Genomic DNA, 20242 nt, shown 5'->3' on the forward strand with positions numbered 1-20242 from the left:
GAGCCGATACTTAACGAGGACCTAGCCTCCCCGCCCGCCGTGGCATCTGCGCTCTCGCCTTCCTGCATGCGTACATCATGTGGACGTCACAGCTCCCTCGCAACCTGTTAGGCCGTGCTTAATCCAGCCTGCCGAGACGTAGTGCCTTCTCGACCCTCCGGCCATATGTTCAACGAAAGATCAACTCTGCCGGGAGGCCGACAAGATGTGGTTTCGTGCTCTCTGGATATCACGCCTCTTTCTCTATTCTTGTTTTAGTCTTACTCGATTAAGACGGTCAGTCATTAGGAGACGGCGTCGTTCTCCCGTGAGAAATCCGAGCCATCGCTAGTGACTCACCAATCACGGCCCAGTTCACAAACCAGAGTTCATCTGGGCATATGGGCATGCTTGACATTACGGATCCCACATGCTGGGACAGCAGGGTATCGCATAATATGGATTGATCCCATATAGATGGAAAGTGGAAGGGTGGGGGCTGGATGTGGGGGTCCCACCGGTGAGCTAATCTGGTAGACTAGAGAAGGGCTTTGCCCCAGGGGAGGTGGACCGAGCAACTGAGGTGAAAAAGAAATCAGGAGATTTTATGTATGATAAAACGTAAATATATTTTCTAAGGCAAATTAGGCTGGCACTGTGAAAATCTTCTTTTCTCTTTTTTTTTTTTTGAAAATGATGCCCAACCAGTGTGTAATTGTCTAAATGTGTTCCAGCATGTGACAACATACAAGACTCTGGGAATAAAATGCAAAATGGTCTCATCTAAATAGTAAGAGAATATTAATTCTATAATCAGACAGCCAGCAATCAAAACCAATAATTTTAGTGAGTGTCTCATTGTCATTTACCTTTGCAGGACTGTACTGTTACTTGTAGCTCACTTAGGAAAAAATTCTCCTCTCATTGTCACCGTCATCATCATCATGATCATCATCATGATCATCATCATCATCCAGGTCCCCACTTTGCTTCTCCTTCAAGCTCCATTTTATCTGTTCATCAAGTTACAGTGAGAGGAACAAAAGAAGAGAAAAATCTTGACGTGATTACTTGCACTGGAAAAAGAGTCAAAATTGTGTGTGTGTGTGTTACATGTGTGTGCGCGTGCGTGTGGGAAGATGTGAACATTTTAAAGATAGAAAGGTCAGGATGGTAAATTGCCTCTCAGTACATGAGTCTCACTCGTCCTTTGACTATAATGTGGGGGTTTAATCCGTCCTCCTGCCCTTTGTGCTTACACAGAACAAGCGATTGTAATTCCCCACGGGCTGATTTTTTACTTTTTATTTATCTATTTATTATGTTTAAACGTTCAGTAAATGTTTGCGCCTCCCCCTTGTTTGACACTTATTGAAAATCATTCTTTGGGTAGCGGACAATGTCTCTTGTGAAAGTCTTTTTTCTTCAAAGGAAAAAAAAAAGTCCATTTAGGTCAGTGATTTATTTGAAAAGAAAGTTCCATTCAGTCAACCTGCTTTGGGCCAGATAATAATAACATTACGACTTCATTCTTGGAAGAATAATTTCATTCCGCTCATAAAGTATTTTTTGATGAACTTAAGCATGTTTATTTCAGCCAGTTCCTAATGCTCATTTTTGATTTGACAGCAAAGTATAAAAATATACATGGATATTTATCATTATTACCGTAAAAGTCGTCATACTGAGTTCTTTCCAATATTTTATGTTTGCTGCAAACACTCAGTGACACAGTCCAACAACAACAATATATTTTCGAAAAGGCGGGCCCGATATACACACAGAATCAACCATTCACAGTCATACACTAGGATGGACAAGAATTAAACATTTTCAATTAATCGAAAATACATGTTGCTGTAACGTGGACGACTGGACCTGAGATTTAAAATCCAAACCTTGAAGCTGTAAAGCACTGTTAACAAAATATATTGTATGATAGGATATCCCAAACAAATATGCAAGTTCTCTCACCAGAAAAAAACAACATTTTTTTTCAGATGTCATTGACTTTGACTATCTTCTGTAGAATAATCCTGGATGTCTTTGTCTGCGGATGTCTTTTGTTTCCTCGCTTTCATTCTTCTCTGAAACCGATACAAGCGTCGAGCTTCATTTTCATATAATTGAATTGCGCCGCTCCCCACGGCGAGCCGGGATTCAGTTAAGCCGAGAGTCCTCCTCGACTACTGTTACCTCTGCGCCGATTTGGTTACAGCTGTTACCGCGGCAGAGCAGCCTGCCAAAGCCCCGTCTCGGCAGACGCCTCCCCCTAATTGCTGTGTTTATTGGAAATTAAAGATATACCAGTTAATGAAACGCGGCAAACATTAGCGCCGATGGAATGTCATTAATTCGAAGCCGGCTCCCCATCTCTCATGTGACGCGCAGGCGGGGAAGAAGAGGGATGCTGAATATTAGCATGAAAATGATTTGTTTTTGTCTGTGGGAAGGGACTTGAATATTTTTTCATATTTCCAGCATGAATGTAAATAAAGTTGGTGGATGAGCTGCAAGCTCCTCTTTGTTTATGGATAGGGTGGGGGGGATATAAAAGGAAGGCCTGCAGAGTGGCGGCATCTGCGCAGCATACGGCATGGACCCCAGTCGCTGCCCCCGCCCCTCCCCTAAACACGCATACTGTATAGGCTGGAGTGCCTATATCGTCAACAGCCTGAGTCTCAGGAGATAGCACAAGCTGCCAGCGAGCTGCTGATCAATGTTTACTGTCGGTTTGGCACTCAGTGATGCGCTATAGTGGCTCATTCATTCTTGTCAATGAATATGCAAAGGGATGGTTATTTAAGCGCCAACGTTGGTGCACATTTCAATACAAAATGTCCAGCCTGGCGAACATGAGATTCTTCCCTAATGGAAAAGTGTAGCGGCAAGTTTGTTGTGCTGCATCTGGTCGGTAAATAGCTGCTGAGGGACCACTGTTGGAGCTCTGCTTCCATTTTTGCAGCCGTTTGTTTCAGCGCCACGGCACATGTTCACGTCTCGGTCGAGTGATTCTGTTTAAATGCCATTCAGCTGAGATGTGTAATTCAAAAAGAAAATCGGAGGTTGTACCAAAGTTTTTTTTTCTTTTTCAAACTTTCATTTCGACATTTTTTCAGCATTGCTGCCATCCTTGGGCACTAGAATTTTTTTTACAATTTAATGTTGCCCATCTTTATAGCATACGTGGTTTCTGGAAATGGCGTCTTCAAACCAAAATGGCAAACCTTTAAATTCCATGTTGCCAAACCTTTTTTGATCATCACATACAAGACATTTTGTTGGCGCATCATTGTTAGTTTTGCGTTTTACAGCAAGTCAGAAAATTGGCGAAAACATTTATTTTTTATTTCTAGTGACATCCATCTGAATCTGAAGGATCCTCGAAATGGCCAGATTGACTTCCTTTGTATTCTTTGAATGAATTTTTGAGTGGTTTTTTTTTTTGTTTGTTTACCCATAACACATGGCTACCAAATTTAATGTTGTTAAATTAAACTGGCTACAACTGTCAATATAAAAAACAAGTATTTATAATAATGCCTAGGTTATTCAAATTTGATATTTGCTATTAATTGGGCAAATTTTCTCATTACATTTTATCTTTTCTCGCTACAATAGTTCACTTCCTGAGTGTCCTTGGGTTTGTCAATTTTTTATTTTCTTTTTGTGGGTCCTAAAATATCTCTTAAAAGTGTACTTGAATAACTTCTTCTATATTTCTACCACTTCTACTTCTACTACTTCCTTTGCTCCGGAGATGACTGCAGAAGTATCAAAGCTAAGAACATGAAATGAATGCAATGCTTTTTTTTTTTTTCTTTTTACTTTTTTTGCCGAGTGAATCGTGGCTCCCTTGAGGCCTTGAGCTGAGTGGACACATGAACTCAAGAGACTTCCTCACTGTGCTTCAACAAACGTGTGAAAAGCTACAGGGAGACTCCTTCTCTTCCATTTTCTTTCTTTTCATGTGGAAGACAAGCAGAAGTTTGCGTAAGGAGCATGAGATCAGAAGACACGTGTCGTGCTATTGGTCTTGAAAGATTTTCTTTTTTTTTTTCTTCACAATTTGATGCTTGGCTGCTAATTACGCTCCCCATGGAAAGTTATAGTCTCTCTGTGTCTTTAAACTGTAAACACAAGCAAGTCTGCACTTGCATCGCGCTGTTAGCCTCCTTGTGGTGACGTATGTTTCCCATTCTCATATCACTTTTGTCCTACACGTTTCCTCATGTACGAACAAAACGTTTTTCCTTTCACCTTGAAGCTCAGCTGTTATGAGATTATAAAACGAAAATAAGTCGTCCCGCGACCGCCCTTTGGAATCCCTGCGATGACGGTGATGACGCCAAACACATTTATCAATACCGTCGGAATTAAACGGCGTCAATTTCATCATCTGACAGCCAGGCGGCCTGAAAATAACAATAATAACAGTGAAATCCAATTTGATAAAGGGATAATTGAATTTGCAAACATCAGAGGAGAGATGCGATCCCATATTATGTTTTTTTCTTTTTTTAAATGAAGTCTAGAGATATTGGCCATATGTAAATTGGGAAATGTAAAAATGGATACCACTACATGATTAGGGTCCAGCCATGATGAAGTTCTGTCGCTTTAGATGTGAATGATGTGGGCTGCTGGGTGATGTTAAAATCTGATTAAAGGTAATGAAAAAGTATATGAGCTGGGGGAATGAAGGCTGTCATGACATCTTATGGAGCAAAAGGCTTCACATGTCTTCATCTGGATATTGCTAGCTCCCAGTGTGTCTTTATCCTGTTTAAAGGTCGTCTGGAGAAAAAAAAAAAAAAAACAGCAGTTCATCTCCCCTTGCTGTTGTAGTCTTTTCACTATCCCGACAGGTGGTCGGTCTACTAGCAGCGTGACCTACTTTTATCATCATGTCCTCATCTGACCTCCAGGCTAGACTGAGAGGGGCACTCGAGGAATATTTGCTTGTTTACCAAAACCGTCCGTAAACCTTCTTTGTCTTTATTAGAGGTCATCGCAACGACGTGACCGGTATTCTTTACGCGGTGGGTTGACACTTGGAAGAGATTAAATCAACTGCATCTTTTATTGTAATTGAACCTTGGTTTTTTTTATCAATCAGTGCAAGCCATTTCCTGATAATACAGAGAACCACAGCAGAGCTAGCTTATTTTTCCAGCAGGGTGGGCCAACATTATAAAAGCTGTGTCCTTTTTCCAGCCTCTAAGCGTACCTTCTACGTCTACTCTCATCTCCTTTAAACACCCATCTCGCATGCCACTTTGTGCTAGACTTTACATAAGGGCTCGAGGTAAAGTATTTTATTTTTTAAGAGGCGAAAAGGGAGGATGGGAATCAGTGGGGCTTTGTCACAGCTTTTAGCTGAGTGAGTTTTGTAGATTATTCATGATAAAATGATAGCTTTCAGGTATCCTAGACAAATGAGCTATGTAAGATTACTAAAAAAAATTTTGCCGATGCAAACTAATGTAGGCGGAGCCTGTCAAAAGACTATTTTGAGAACTTGCCATGACAAGACACAGTGAGTCCTGTTCTAGCCATCTACAGTTTTAATTATTACATTTTGGTTTTAAGAGAATATCAACCACTCAAAGATTTTCTGGGGAAATTAATTTCTGGTACTTTAGAGATTTTCTTGTTTATTTAAAAAAAAATCTTTAATCTTGACTGAGCGCCTTCATATGATTTGCTTTTCATAAATAATAAAAAATGAATATAAACATTTGTTTTCCACTACTGGGAATACTTTGTGTCAGCATGCAGACCATAATCCTCCCACCTTGGTGGAGGTCTGCACTCTGCTGTGTGGCTTTCTGTTTGTAACTGTTGAGGCTGTTTGGAATTCACCAAATAGATGCATCTTATCGCGAGCATGTTTCTACCAGGACAAAGAAGCCGCTCCGCGGCAACAGAATCACTTTGTCAACAGTCCGTGCCTACGAGCCTCAGCCCCCCCCCCATCTCTTGCTTTTGGAGGGTGATTTTTCAGCCTCCAGGTGTTTACCTGCAGGATACACATTCCTCTTGAGGAGCACATGAGTGTCACATACGCCAGCTGTGGGCAGACACATCGCTCAGTGATATCGAGGGAGGGAGGCGAGCTGGGCCAAACAAACAAGTGAATGGAGGGCAACGCCGCTTTTATTATGCACCCGCCAAAAGCTTCGACTCATTATGTATGTGGCCGTCCCAGAGCAAGCATCCATATCCGGAAAGCGATCCCCGCAGTGGCTCTGATCACATTTTTCCAAGTCCAAGGTCAAAAAGAAATTTGGAAGGGAGGAACTTTAAAGCCAAACAACAGGCGGCACTATAATCTGGGACCAAAATAGATGACTCAAGGAAAATTAGGAAGGTTTGCTCGATAGGGTATAAAGGGGCAACGATTAATCGATTAGTTGACGATTAATCACTCATCGAAAAAATCTATGATTATTTTCTGATAGTCGATTAATCGTGTTGACAGTTTTTTTATTTAAAATCCTCAGAGTTTCAGTTTCAAATTTTGTCGTCCTTGATGAATGCAGGCTGATAAAGTTTGTGTTGGGCGCCATGTTGGGGAAACCGGACCTGGAGGTTTCTTATCAAACATTTGCATATGCGAAAGGTTATAAGTTCTTTTGAACTTTATGAACGTTGCTAAATTAATATCCTGACATCAAAACTCATGGCTTTCTTCTTAAGCATAAAAGTCAATATAATAAACATGATTTATTTGAGTAAGTTTTGGTTCTGGGGAGATCAGTGAAAAGGTTTGAATGCATTTTCTGCAGACAACAGGCTAGCTAAACCACATGACAAAAAGTTTGAAACAGCCTGTTGGGATGTTCATCACAACAGGCTGCGGTTGACCTTTTTCAACACAAACAGCCACCCATGATCTATTTGCTATCGTCTGGATGCCATCAAAACGCAGAATGGAAATTCCGGGCTACTTAAGCCTCCTGCAGCTGCTCGCGCAAGACGGAAGATAGCCTTTGGTCAACGCCAGTTTGCCCACTGTGTGTGTGCCGCAAGTTGCAAATGGAAGAGGGAATAATAAATGAGTATCCGCTCGCGTCTGATGGAAGGTCTAAGTGATACAAATGCGTCCCATTCCGGTGATCCATCCGGGGCTGTGTCATGGAGGTGATTTGTGGGAAAGGTCGAGCAAGAAATGACTTTGGCTGAGGAGGCGAAGGCGAATCCCCTTGTTTGTGTTTTGGCGGCCCCCGCCGAGCAACGGGCTGCGGCGACGGACGTCTGGCGCAGGTGGTGTTTTCGGAGGATCGGGCTGATATATCATTTTGCCAAGGTCGTACTCAATTAGGCTATTTGTTGAGCACGGCGGCGTGAGGTTGGTTTAATCAAGCGAGGGACGGAGACAACAGCGACAAAAGAGGAAATAAATTAGGCATGGCCAGGCGACACTGTCAGCCTGGCGGCAGCCGGCTGGAGAAATGCTCCATTTAGCTGGTCTTTTTTGAGAAGAAAAAAAAGAAAAGAACCATTCGCACACACAAAGCTTAAAATATTGTATACACAGACCGACTTCAACCATCTTAATCAGTTTCTTAAATATATCTCTTGGAGGATCCCTCCTCTTTCCACGTGACGCGACCCGGATATTTTGTCTCCACTCTGAACCTAGCATAATACTGCTAAAGCTAACATACAAACACAATTACAAGAAACTATTTATCATACAATGCTTCAGGTGGATCGACTCATGTATGAATGTTTTAAAATGAACCCGTTCATTGATATTGTGCCTAAAGATATGGGGCGCCCAGTGGTCCAAAAAATATGGTGGTACTTGTAGGGCCAAAAGGTCAAAACAATATGGTGCTTGTAGAATCAATGTAAATGACAAAATTAAATAAAAACATTAATTTTACTCCTCTTGGAGACTATGCATCCGTTTTCATACTGATTCCTGTATAATTTACAAAATTAAACACAGTTCTCTGGTTTCTTAACATGTCTGACTTTCTTCGGTCCCAAAGATCAAGAATTATAATGCACGTTACGCACCAGATAGGAAAATCGCTCAGGTTCTTAGTTACATATTTTTAATTTAAATTGCAAAGGAGACCAAAAGCTCAAATTCGGCCCCATTGGATTGTCACTAACACTCACCTTTCCTTTTTGTTTATGACTTTCTAACGCAGTTATAACCTTTTTTTTTCTGAAGCACAACAGGCAACACACAAAAGGTTAATTACACCAGATGGGCATGATTAGCAAATGCGTTTAAATAGACACGTGTGTGTGTGTGTTGGGGCGGGGGGGGGGGGCATTTAAGCGTGACTGCAAAGACTGGCATGCATCAAGCAAAGTGACAACAGTTGTTTACCCTGATTAAGCCGAGCCCTTGAAGGGCGCTTAAGCACCTATGCAAGCGGGTTGCAGCCCTCAAGGAGAAGAGTCAGGCTGTGTTAATAGCGAAGCAATCAGCGGCCATTCAGGTTAATGGGCTTTCAGCGAGTCGGCTCCAGCTAATGTGTGATTTGCGGGGTGAGCCCGTAAGCTTGGCATTAAAGCTTCGCCGCGCACTCCGCCGACTTTTTCCTCGCCACACCCTCAGGCGCTGCGGCATCTTATGGCGGTAAATATTTGATTGAATAAAAAGAAGTGGCTCGATTTGCTCGGCCTTTGCTTTCATACTAAAGGGAGCGTTTCTTTATTACCTCCTGTCTACACTGTCATCTCTTTGGGCTGTAAATAAGTTAAAGGCGAGTGAGATGGTGGCTGGGGAGGAGTGATGATGATGATGATGATGATGATGAATTGATAGTACAGAAAGTCAATGGTGACAAAAACGAGGAGTACTGCTTGCTTTTCTCGGCACTTACCTGTCTGTTTTCTCTCTCCCTCACTTGCTCGCTTTCCACGAGACCTCTTAAGCTGTGACATTTCCGTTTCCCTGGAGACAGAGCGTGCCAGGCGGTTGCCATGGCAACTCCCTGCACTTTTAGCGTGCGCGCACAACCCAGACGGGGATGGCTGCTGGAGGAAGGAGGGAGATCCAGAGGAAAAGCACACCTGCTGGCTTCTTGCTAATTGGCTATTTCTCTTTCGCGTTTTTTTTTTTTTTTTAACACCCCATGTCTGCTTTTAACTTTGTACCCTCTCCTTGGATTGCTTCTTCATTCCTGACTTTAGAAGTTCTTTCTTCTATTGTGTCTATTTCTAAATTGCTCTTCTCTCAAAGTTCTTGACTTATGCAAGCACTCAAGGCCTCTTCTTTGTGTGTGGGTATCGAGTACGAGCGCAACTTCAAAATGTATCTTCCTCTGACCTTGTCACTCCCCATCATCACGCTCAGCTACATGCTACATTGTTGAAACCCTTGAATGCACCTTGCTTTTATTAACTGCTGGTCATACTGGCGTGTTTTGATGGGATTGAGCTTCCATCCAAACAACTCCTTGGACAAACACACTTTACCATAACAAATCACCTATCAGGTTATACTCTAGAACTCCATATTAAAAATATCAGAGCTAACTTTTCCTATCCATGCTTGTGGTGAGACGCTTGAACACACTGTGTGTCATCAGACATTTGTCATGTTTGCTTGTCCTCTATGATTCGGGTAAATGATTGATCCTTTCACGTCTTTACACAGGCATAAAGGCATAAATCCATAAATTCATCTCACACGCCAATAAATAGCTCAACGAGAAGGGTGCACACTAAGAATCTCCTTCTAGTCATGATCCCTGGCTTCCAATTTGATCTCTTGTGGATCTTAAAGGCCCAACTCTATATTGCAAATATCACAGATAATCTCAATCCTGCCGCTAATCACCGTGTCTGAGACGCTCGGACATATCGTGATTATTATTAGCTTCTTGCTATGTTGTGGTGGAAGACGCACTGGTCAAGTATTTTGTGGCTTAAACTGGGTTGGTTGTTGTCTTTGGTCAGAGCAAAAGTTGTTATAGGGAGTCTTGACGGGAGGCCGAGATAAGCCTGTCATCGCATCCGTGACATTTGAACGCATGACGCAGGAGGACAGCTATCCCTTCATTGAGTCCACAAACAAACCTGCTGTGTCATCGTGGGGAGGGAGTACGGGTAGCGATTATGAAATCTGATTGCCGCCACATAGTGAATGTTAAGTAGTTTACCATTTTCCTGGCAGCAGAAAGGCAAATATCGATGTGGTGAGATTAGGGGGTAAGAAAAACAACAAAACAAAATATAACAGTAAAGCTTGCATCACTACTCAAACGCCAAATATGCTACGATGGGCTTTTTTGTCCACCAACTTGTCTAGCAATGTGTTTACACCATCAACTTTCTGAGTGAAAAATAGATTTAATACAAAAAAAGACACCGTGGATTCAATAAGTCCTTTGACCTTTTATGGACTGATGCGGATTGGGTCCAGTCCCCCTGACCCATTTAAACTTGGCCACATGGAGCTCACAATTACACTATTGATCCGACTGCCGGCCAGGCATCATCCGTCCAATTCATCCACCTTCGAGCACTTCAATTATCAGAGCCATCACGGCCACGCCGCTGCGAGTGGCAGCTTGTCCAACACTGTAATCTGTCAGGGAATGAGATCCTGACCGCCTCGTCATATGCCAGATGCTCCCCTATATGTCACCTTGATCATTAAGGGCCGTCAAGCACTGACAGGGTTGTGAAAGGGCCTCGGGTCCCTTTGGAGCAGCAATTCTCATTGTTTTTTTGCACCGAGGAGCCGTTACATGCACAACAATATTTCTCTTTGTTATGCTTCAGACGATTGTGTGGTGCGAGTTAATTTATCTTAGTGAAGTCCAGTACCGACTAATACATCGGTTGCGTTTTATGTTTAAAATACGTTATCATAGCCCAAACTTGGCAAATGTACGAATATGCTAATATAACCCGTACGTTGTATCATCACAGGCCATTTGTTATAACTTTCACTACCTTCAGAGTATTTTTGTTAACTAAGTCACAAAATAAATCTTCCACCTTCCAAAGGACCAGCAACATGTTTAGAACATTTTGGAAAAGCTGCTTAGGCGGAACTAGCTAGCAGGTAGGGGACAGAATATTGATCGATTCTCCAGTTTGAGCCGAGTGAAACAGCACGGCCTCAGCGCTGCCCACGCCTGACGTGCAAACTCTACAGAAAGATCCAGGCTGTTTGTAAAGCCTGCTTTTCTTTGTGCAAGAACAACCTCCCTAATTCCCTGCCAGGAATGCTCCTGCTGACAGCCTAAGGTCTGGAGGTCTGGGACTCAGAGCTGCACAAATGGACCGACATGAACAGGAAGCAAGGCCGAAGCGGAATCAACAACAGCGAATGCAGGAAATTACTCCTGATCTACTATTTTTCCCCACAGATTGATGACTAAAACACCACAAAAGCGCAGTTTATCCATGTGAATTGTGATTTATTTGAAGAGGTTGTGAAATGGTAGCAAAGAAAATTTGAATGAAGATTAAAGCTGTTTGTGATGGGATATTTCACAAACTATTATAATCATCCATCTATTCATTCATGGCGTTTCCTTGGGATGACTTTTTGAAATATTTTGCTTCAATTTGAATTTCTATCCAGCTGTGTTCATTCCACGAAGATTGCTAACTAGGAAATAAAGCATTCAGGATTTTTTTTCCCAGTTCTTCCCATGCCGATTGCTCACGGAAACTTTCCCATTCAATTGTTTCATCTACATAATTTTACTGAGCCGTAATTACCATAACAAAGATTTGGCGTCCTCCGGTGACATTGCTCAGACAACAAATGCCATCCCAATAGCTTTAAAATAGCATTTAATGTGAATGAGAATTGGAGGGGATGTTGACAGCTTTATGATATGCAGCACACATCGGTGTGATGCACCAAATTAAAGCTGTTTTCACAGAAAAGTGCCTCCCAAGTCTCATCTTTGCCATGCCATTCCAGTTAGCTTAAGCTCACTATGAAGAAGGGACGTGATGCATTTGTGCGAAAATTAATTATGATCTTTTTGTTCTGAGAAAGTAATCATCGCTTTACGGTTATATTTTTTGTCCAATTAAAAAAAACAAAAAAACATTTCTTGTCTGTGACGTAACAATTGTTTTGATATGCAAAATAAGTTTCTGCATCCAATTTAGTGAAACACAAACAAATGATTATTGATGAGCAGTTAGGATGACCAATATTTGATCAAAAAGAAATCATCGTTTTATATACAGTACAACAGTAGCCCCTGAACTTCATAAGGTACCTCCACATGCTTTTTAATAGTTGTAAAAGTAAAATAATATAGTGACACCATTGGCAGTGATAATGGGGGGGCAGGTGCTTTTTCAATATGGCCACATTTACACCAAGCAAAGATTCATATTTGCGACTTGAACTGCCCACTTATATTAAGATGGCCCAGAAAAGATCATTTTGTATCTCAAATAGAAGACGCAACAGTCTTATGTTGTTGAAAAAAAAAAACTGTTACAACTGCCCACAGCGCAAACAACATCCTCTGTGTGAGTCATGTTTGGATGGCCCCTGGTACAATGCAAAAAAAATATTACAAATTCAGCTGGGAGAAGAAAATAACCAAGTCAATGTCAAGAGATTAGAGAAACGCTTTACATCATAAAACTGGAGTGACGAGGCTCAGAAAGGAATTATCAAGATGAGCAAGGCCCTTTTTTGCCCCCCGCTTTTCTTAAACAGCCACTTTGCAGTGAAAATTGCTTTAAGCCACTGTATATTCAACCCTATCTCTCGCATATCATAAAACTGTCAACATTCAACCCCATTTTCATTCATATTGGATTTTATTTTAGAGCTACTGAATTTGAAATCCTTCTGTAAGGGTTCAAAGTCTTTGTTATGGGAAATTAATCTCGGTCAAATCACTTGGGAGAGCGCTGCGGCGTAGTTAGCGCTATTCCGTCCGTCATGGTTGATTTTACTGCGGCACTGTGGTCATTACCTAGTCGTCCAACTCTTTGTAGTCCCGGGAAGAGCAGTACTGGCTCAACTCCACTTTGCACCCCATGAAAACTCAACAATAGAATTGAATATAGCTTGCAAATTGGCACAATCGGAGGTCTTTTTAAGGCTATGCCTCCATTTTCTATACTATTCTAAACCATGTACGTACAATCCGGAGTCAGTCCCAGTTTAGCCAGTGTGAAAGGCAAACTCCACTTTTAACTGATCCCACGTATGGACAGACAATAAAACAACAATTCAAAACCTTTTAATCAAATCTACACTTTTCGGCTACTTTCAAAGTGCACGTTCTGCAACATGACCGCCGTGAAGTCAACACAAAGTGACTCAATTACGCGAGCGCACCGCTAATCCCCGTCCTCCTTTACCCCGCCGCCATTATTCCCCCGCATAAACAGACTCACTAGTACATTCACGCCTGTGTTTAGTTTACCGTTTATTTTTAGAAGGCCGGCGCCTAATTAGGTGGGAGCTAGTGTAGAACACAAGCATAAACAGCAACATTAGCGCTGATGGCTAATGAGAGAAGCTATTGTGGGTAAAGCTAGGGCAGTTTCATCGCATATTTTTATTATTATTCTTTCATTATCTTCTCAGTGGATGACTGACCCCTCCGCCTCTTAAAATACAAAAGCTAAGCTATTATATTTGTGTTAACTTTGTTCTCACTGGCATGTTCTCAAGTCGTTGAGGACAACTTGGCATGCAATAAAATGCAATAAACGGGGTGTATTAAATAGCTTTGCTTTCCAAAGATAAATTCCCCATTTTTTTTATATTTCTCATGCCTGAAAGAATTAAAATATTTTTTCCAGTAAAAAGATGTATTCTTATTATTTAAGAAATGCTGCAAATAGGGGAAAATAATTGAAATCATTTGTTGCTGTGAGAGGGAGCTGTAGCGCAAGGTCCATGGAGGCGGACCAGTCGGACGGATTGCTTTGGGCAGTCAGCTGTGTAGCGCTTGATGTGAACCAGCGCTGTCACGGGCTTGTTATCTTTATCATTTTCCCTCATAATGCGCAGGACGCTTGCGAATTGACTGTCTCGCACAGGCCGATATCTGTGATACGCTGTGCTTTTCCCAAGTGAGCAAATAGGTGCATTAAGCCTTGTGTGCTACAATTTTGTCACATATAGATATCCCCATGTACATTAAATAAAGCATGTCTCATTTGCTGTACTGGTTTGTCACCTTTAATGTGCAGTAATGCGCTTTATAACCCGGTGCCCCAACCTATATGTGGAAATTTCTAAAAATAGTCCTCTTCATTGAGACTCGCTCCTTATAATGACGTGTGAGTCTGAGAAATATGGTAACTTAAGTAAATATAAACATATTTCCTAAAATATCGATCAGAACTCTAATATATATCTAAGTATGGTGCTCCCCAATTAGTTGACACCTCTCTTCTCATAATTGGAAAAAAATACCATAACTGACTCTTTTGTCATTTGAATGACAATTTCACTTTATATCAATTGTAATCCAGTACAGTATATATGCATTATTCCAAAAAAATTTGAACATCTACAAAAAAATGACACTAATAGATGCCTCTCTCATCTACAGTTGAATATACCTTTTGCAAAATAATGATATAAAATCATCTTTTTAGTAGATGCCAACAATTTTCTGCATGGTCCCGGCTTCCGCATCTCACTTAGATTACTTTTTTCACTCCAGCAAGCAACAACTCAAATTTCCATAGAATTTTTCTTAGTCAGAGTTAGCGTGAGTCCATATCTAAAACTGTTATGGGTTTTATACATGCAGCGACACAGAGTTCATGACTGAGGGTCACCAGTGGTTACCTGAGCAAGAAAGCCCGAGAAGCGCCGTCACGGCTGTCTCCCCGCTGCCCCTCACGGGCCGTAGCCCCTCTGCGCACATCAGCCTAATCAGGCTGCTCAGTATGCAGAACAACCTTCCCAGACGGCCCCGGCGCCGAGCCCTCAGTCGCTGACCTCCCCTACAGCTATGCAGGCCAGTCGGGCTGAGCTGTGCCCAGTCAGCCGGTGCCAGATGTCAGGCGGGATGGATAGCGGCGATAGTTATGCAGAGGAACAGGCAAAGGCTGGATCAAGTGATACTGGCAAGGAATTTTTTTACGCATTGCCTACTGGGGAAAGAAGGAAATGATGTGGCCCACATTAAATTCTCTCTTGGCCAGTTTGTAATAGCAAGGGATTTAACTTTTTCAGGGATAGTTCACATACTGGACCCAATGTGCACCTTTTTACATGTTTAATCAAAAATAATAGTCATATTATTCCACCTTTAAATTTGTTGCAGTTAAAATATTCACAGCACAACTGGTAATAGCAAGTCTACAATGAAAACTTACAAGGTCCATTAAACGTGGGGACGAAAATGGATGAAGAAAAAAAACCTCCACTAAGGCCAATCATTTTAATGTGATGGATTTGATTAATGCTGTCCACTGAGTTTTGTGAAAACCACCTGTGCATTTTGTTTTTAGTTACTTTCCAAAAAGCCCAAAATGTTTTTTTTCATTTTTTTTTCATAAATTTGTTTTATACTATCTCACTAATACATACAATTAATACTTTTTTCTTGAAACTAAAGCCATTATTTTATCACAAAAATAAGCAAAACTGTTATATGTTGAAAATATTTTTCAGAAATAATTTAATAACTTAATTTGTATTTTTGTAACTTTTTCAGTGATCGACATTGAAGTCGATTAGAGCTCGTAAGAATCATTGTCGGATCTGATCTGCAGGCACATTGTTTCCCAGAACACAAAAATGGACGCACACAACACAGAGCACGGATGCTAATGAAATGCTAATTGCTTTACAATGAGTCGCCAAACAATGTGAAATAATGCTCAACACAAAGCAGGAATCTTGTTTACAACGAGCAAGACTTTACGCTTAAATCCATCTAAGCGACTGTTTACGCACTTTACTTTTAGGTCCTGCTGTTTTGGTTATCAACAAGGTTAGCAATATTCTGCAGGGTGCAGCAGTTAGCTCAGTCAATTACACCCGCAAAAGCTGGGCAACAAACCCGGCAATAATTGGGACATGCCGTCTATTAGCGTGGAGGCCACTATTTGAGGAAATAAGGTTTTGTTTTTGAATCGAAAACACGAATGTTCACCGGAGGTAATCGCGTCCTTTCGTTTAAAATGGCAACACTGCCTTGATTGCAGTCGCAGCAATGACACATTATGTGAGCACATATTGGAACTAAAGCGGCCCCTCCCTCTGCAGGCTGATGTAATCCGAAGCAACACAGAGCACACCCATATATTCTAAAATCCCCTCAGAGACAAGAAAGGGAGGAGGAGCATAGAAGAGAGAAAGAAAAAAATGGCTTCTCCCAGGGAATTTAGGAGTAGAATTCCTCGTCTGCCCCTCAACATGTCACCCTTAAAAAAAAGCAGGTTATTGATCTCTTGGAAGAGAGTCTGTCAGATTTCAGCGTGTGCCTTCTGCCCCCGGCTCCCAGCTCAGCCGGATCCCAGAGAGGATGATATCCCCCGGGGGCTGATTAAAGACGTTTTCCCGGAAGACTCCTGGGTCAACCTATAAGCTCCTTCCCCCCTTTTTACAGCAAGCCTGCTATATTCAACACGTTGGAGCGATGACTCCATATGAAGAAAGACTCTTTACAACTATTATCCTCCAGTTACTCTTTATACTTTGCCAGGGAGGGACAGTGGAGCCACTAAAGTGGATCGCGATTTATTCCATAAGAAATAATGAATGAATTTTGACAGCTGAATCTGTATGGGTAAAATTGTAGGATTTCTAATAGAGCATATAGAGAAGGTAAAGTATTTATTAGTTATTATTAAGTGCAAAAATAACTATCGCGTGATTGTGGCTTGTAATATGACCTTGGCATAGCATGAATATAACCTGAATCATCTTTACGGACAACATGCTGTCCAAATGGCAACACCTCCAATTATGCTTTGCACTGAAATTGTCTGGATGTGGACCTCCAATCGGAGACCCCGAGGTTGCATTACGTGGAGCCTTCTGTCTCTCAGCGGGTCAGAGCTGGAACAGGACCAGTCGACCGCGGGGCCAGGCCGACCTTTACCTTATCGAGTTAACCATGATGAGATTATAGAACAACCTGAACTGCCACAGCCATTACCAGCCTGTTGTCCATTAGTGACCTGTGGCTACCGCTACATGTACACGGAGGGCACACACGCACACTCAGAAAGACAGAGAGAGAGAAAAAGTAATAAACGCAATATAAAGAAGCACACACACATAACAAATCTATCTATTCTTTGTATGTTATATATTTTGTGTTGCTGATTGCATGAAACAGCATATAAAGCACATGGTGAGGCAGACATGATTCTGCCTCACCGAGGCGATTTTGTACGCTAGAAAAAAATCGATCATAGCTGCCATCCTATTGTTGTATCGCTTTATGCCTGTATACAATCTACGCGCGAATCCCAATGATGGTTGCTTCCAGTATTTATTACAGTGTGGGAGTGCGCGTGTAACCGTGTGCACGCGCACGTAGCGAAAGCGTCGTCGCTATGATAAGTGACTTGCCGGGTGATTAAAGAGAAGTCGCCGGCTGTGTCTCTGTGTAATGAACACAGGAGATCCATCAAGCGGGCGCCTTTGAGGAGCGCCAGGCTCATCGGCAGCTCAAGAGCTAGCCTGTGATCTTTTTCCCGTTTCAAGCAACCTTTATTCACGTTATTAAATGGAATGGTATTGAGCGAGGCAGGTGAGATTACATTTTTTTTTGCATTAGGTACGTAAAGAACATGTTTGTGTATATACTGTCGTGCCATCAGGCTTTTCACCCTCTCGGAGAATTTAGGGCCTTCAAGTAATCCAATGTGCACATTTTGGTACGAGACAAGATATGATGAGATTAATACACACCTTGCATCTTAAATATGAAATTCATAGTATCAAGTACGACAGGTCAGGAACTACTGAAAGGTTCTCGAGATGTTGAGGGCAAACAGAGACTCGGTTCAAACGTACAAGGTAAATCAGGCATCATGGGGACCAGTTTTATCATTCATGCTGGGAGTTGTCCCACTTATACACACACTGCCACTCAGGTGAACTCTCTTACGGGATCGGCCGCTCTCGCTTGATCTGATCGCGGGCCTGTGGGAAGGTTTGCAAGAGTGTTCATTCCGATTACTTTCATTCCGAAGTTGTCACCTGTACATTGAACCCGGGGTCAGTGAATTTGATTTACAAGTGGAAATACCTATATGAGTCTCACTTATTTTCCATCCCCAGAGAGCGGGCCTTTGATTTGCCTTTTCCGTAGTCAGTCATGGACTGTTGCTCCCACACTGTTGTGAGTAATTTGTTCCCGCATGTTTACAACATCAAACATGGCATCAAATGATGTATTTTGTGTTTGAAAACTAACTCCTAATGCAAAATGGAGCATGAATTCAACCACTTCATCATTTGTAAAGTGACCTCTAGACCTTGTTCATGATTGCATGGTGTGACGCGTCTGATGATCTCCCCATGGATTAAGTGTGTCACTATTCCCTTTCATATCTGAAATTATCCGAATAGACACTATAGAGAGAGTCTTGCTAATCTCGAATTACTAGCTAGAGATCTTTCAAAAAAAGTAGTAAAGCGTTAACTTGCGAATGTTAACCTCAGCAATTGTTGTTCTGGACTGAAATCAACTCCACCAACTGATAATTGCTAATAACGTGTTACAATTTTAATGAGAGAAATTGATCACCATTCCAATATATATAAAATATAATGAAAGAGAGAATGTAAAGAACAACTGGGTTCGTCTGCATGGAAGCATCTAAGCATGAATTGTGGCCTGCAGTGCTTCCTGCAAGTCTTTTCATTTTATATTTTTGTGTTTGACTGCTTGTCACATTCAATAAATGAGCTAATAGTGCACCAACCCAGAAAGGATTCATAACTCAAAGAACTGTGCAAAGGAAAAGTGCCATCAAGTTTGTAAATTCAATACGCTCTTTGGTAAATTTGACATTCGTACTGAATGGGAAAGCTTGATGAGATTTTGGAGAAGCTTTTAGTTTGGAGCTTGCAACGCAAACATTCATTGTGATGCCATTTACCGGTGCCGGCCATGCTTTGTGGCAAACATTCGCTTGTCGGCGCTGGCTCGTGGATGTTGTGGGTCACCTTTGTGACAGAGACGACACGCCTGATCAAAGGCTGGCCATTTGCCGCTGGGAGGCCTCGGATTCCCGCATCCAGCTGCGCGTGTACGCTTGTCTGACCTTGGCGTCGCCATGCGGAGGTTCGTGCGGCAAATAATAGCTAATCTGACCCGGCTAATGCTCCTTCGGTGTCCCCTTCATCCGTCGTTTCATCTCAGCGTTCTGTTTCTTCGGGCTACGTGGGGGAGCCCTGATGAGGCTTGCCAAATAGCGAGAATATTATCACAGTTGTGAGCAGATAAAAATAAAATGTGGCTCAGACTGTATCCATGCATTTCTGGTGCACTTTGCTCAAAAGGGGGCAACTCTGTAGCGCCGCCATCTGCCTGTGACGGCTGGACATACCGCCAACATTAGCAACAAATCTCACACCAGCTGCCTTCAACTGCAGCGTTTTGTCTCTTTGTTAGTGTAGAAAAACATTTTACTTCCTGAATTGAGTATAAACAACTTGTAGCAGAGAGAAAAGGTTCCGCTTGTATGATCCCGCTTTTATGTGTCGAGACAATTGTTCCTATGAAAAGCACCGGTGTTATTTTTTTGTTTTTCAAAAAAAAAAAAGAAATCGACAAGTGATTCATTTGTAAAACCTCCTGCTGCAAATGGCAAATGTTTCTTCCCATGTAAACCACTCAGCCGCTTTTATCGGGGATCATTGCACTGGCAGTAACTTTCGGCTAAACATCAGCATTGGCATTCAAATGTTGAAATTGATTCCACTGTCAGAGTTAAGAGGTGAACAGTCATAACACACTGTGTTTTCACATTTATTGCCAAGTTCACTTTTGGAATGAGGGGGGGAAAATGCATTAATGCATAAGTCAGGGCAACTTGGTTCATTGAAAAGTGTATAGCAAAGCAAGGCATTCAAAAGATCATTGACTTCTACCAAGGCCAAACTCTGAACAACTGGAGTGGCAAGAAGGTGAAGTGTCGAAGTTGTGCTCGATGCTGAGATAGTGTAAAAGCTGCTTTCCAAATTGGTGCTAGAAAAAAAAATCATATCTAAAAGAATTATCTCAGTTTATAGATTATTGTCCACATATAGGCTACATTTACTTAGTGAGCTGATTTAAACTCTGTTGCTTACCAAAACAGCAAC

The 20242-nt window shown here is 41.8% G+C and overlaps 2 protein-coding genes across 4 annotated transcripts in view; one reads left to right on the top strand and one right to left on the bottom strand.

The window, feature by feature from the left end:
- Positions 1-20242, bottom strand: part of slc12a4 (solute carrier family 12 member 4) — a 193819-nt gene that overhangs the window by 62294 nt on the left and 111283 nt on the right. Inside the window, exon 25 of one of the 2 annotated variants that reach the window (XR_009714295.1) lies at positions 849-992. The exons of the other annotated variant lie outside the window; for it this stretch is intronic. The gene's annotated coding sequence lies outside the window, so the exon portion shown is untranslated. The remainder of the gene's footprint in view (positions 1-848; positions 993-20242) is intronic. 2 annotated transcript variants of the gene reach the window in all.
- celf6 (CUGBP Elav-like family member 6) overlaps positions 1-20242 on the top strand; it is a 97399-nt gene that overhangs the window by 25140 nt on the left and 52017 nt on the right. The gene's annotated exons all lie outside the window — the stretch shown is intronic.

Source organism: Syngnathus typhle, linkage group LG4, assembly GCF_033458585.1.
Source record: "Syngnathus typhle isolate RoL2023-S1 ecotype Sweden linkage group LG4, RoL_Styp_1.0, whole genome shotgun sequence".
NCBI classification, from domain to species: Eukaryota; Metazoa; Chordata; class Actinopteri; order Syngnathiformes; family Syngnathidae; genus Syngnathus; species Syngnathus typhle.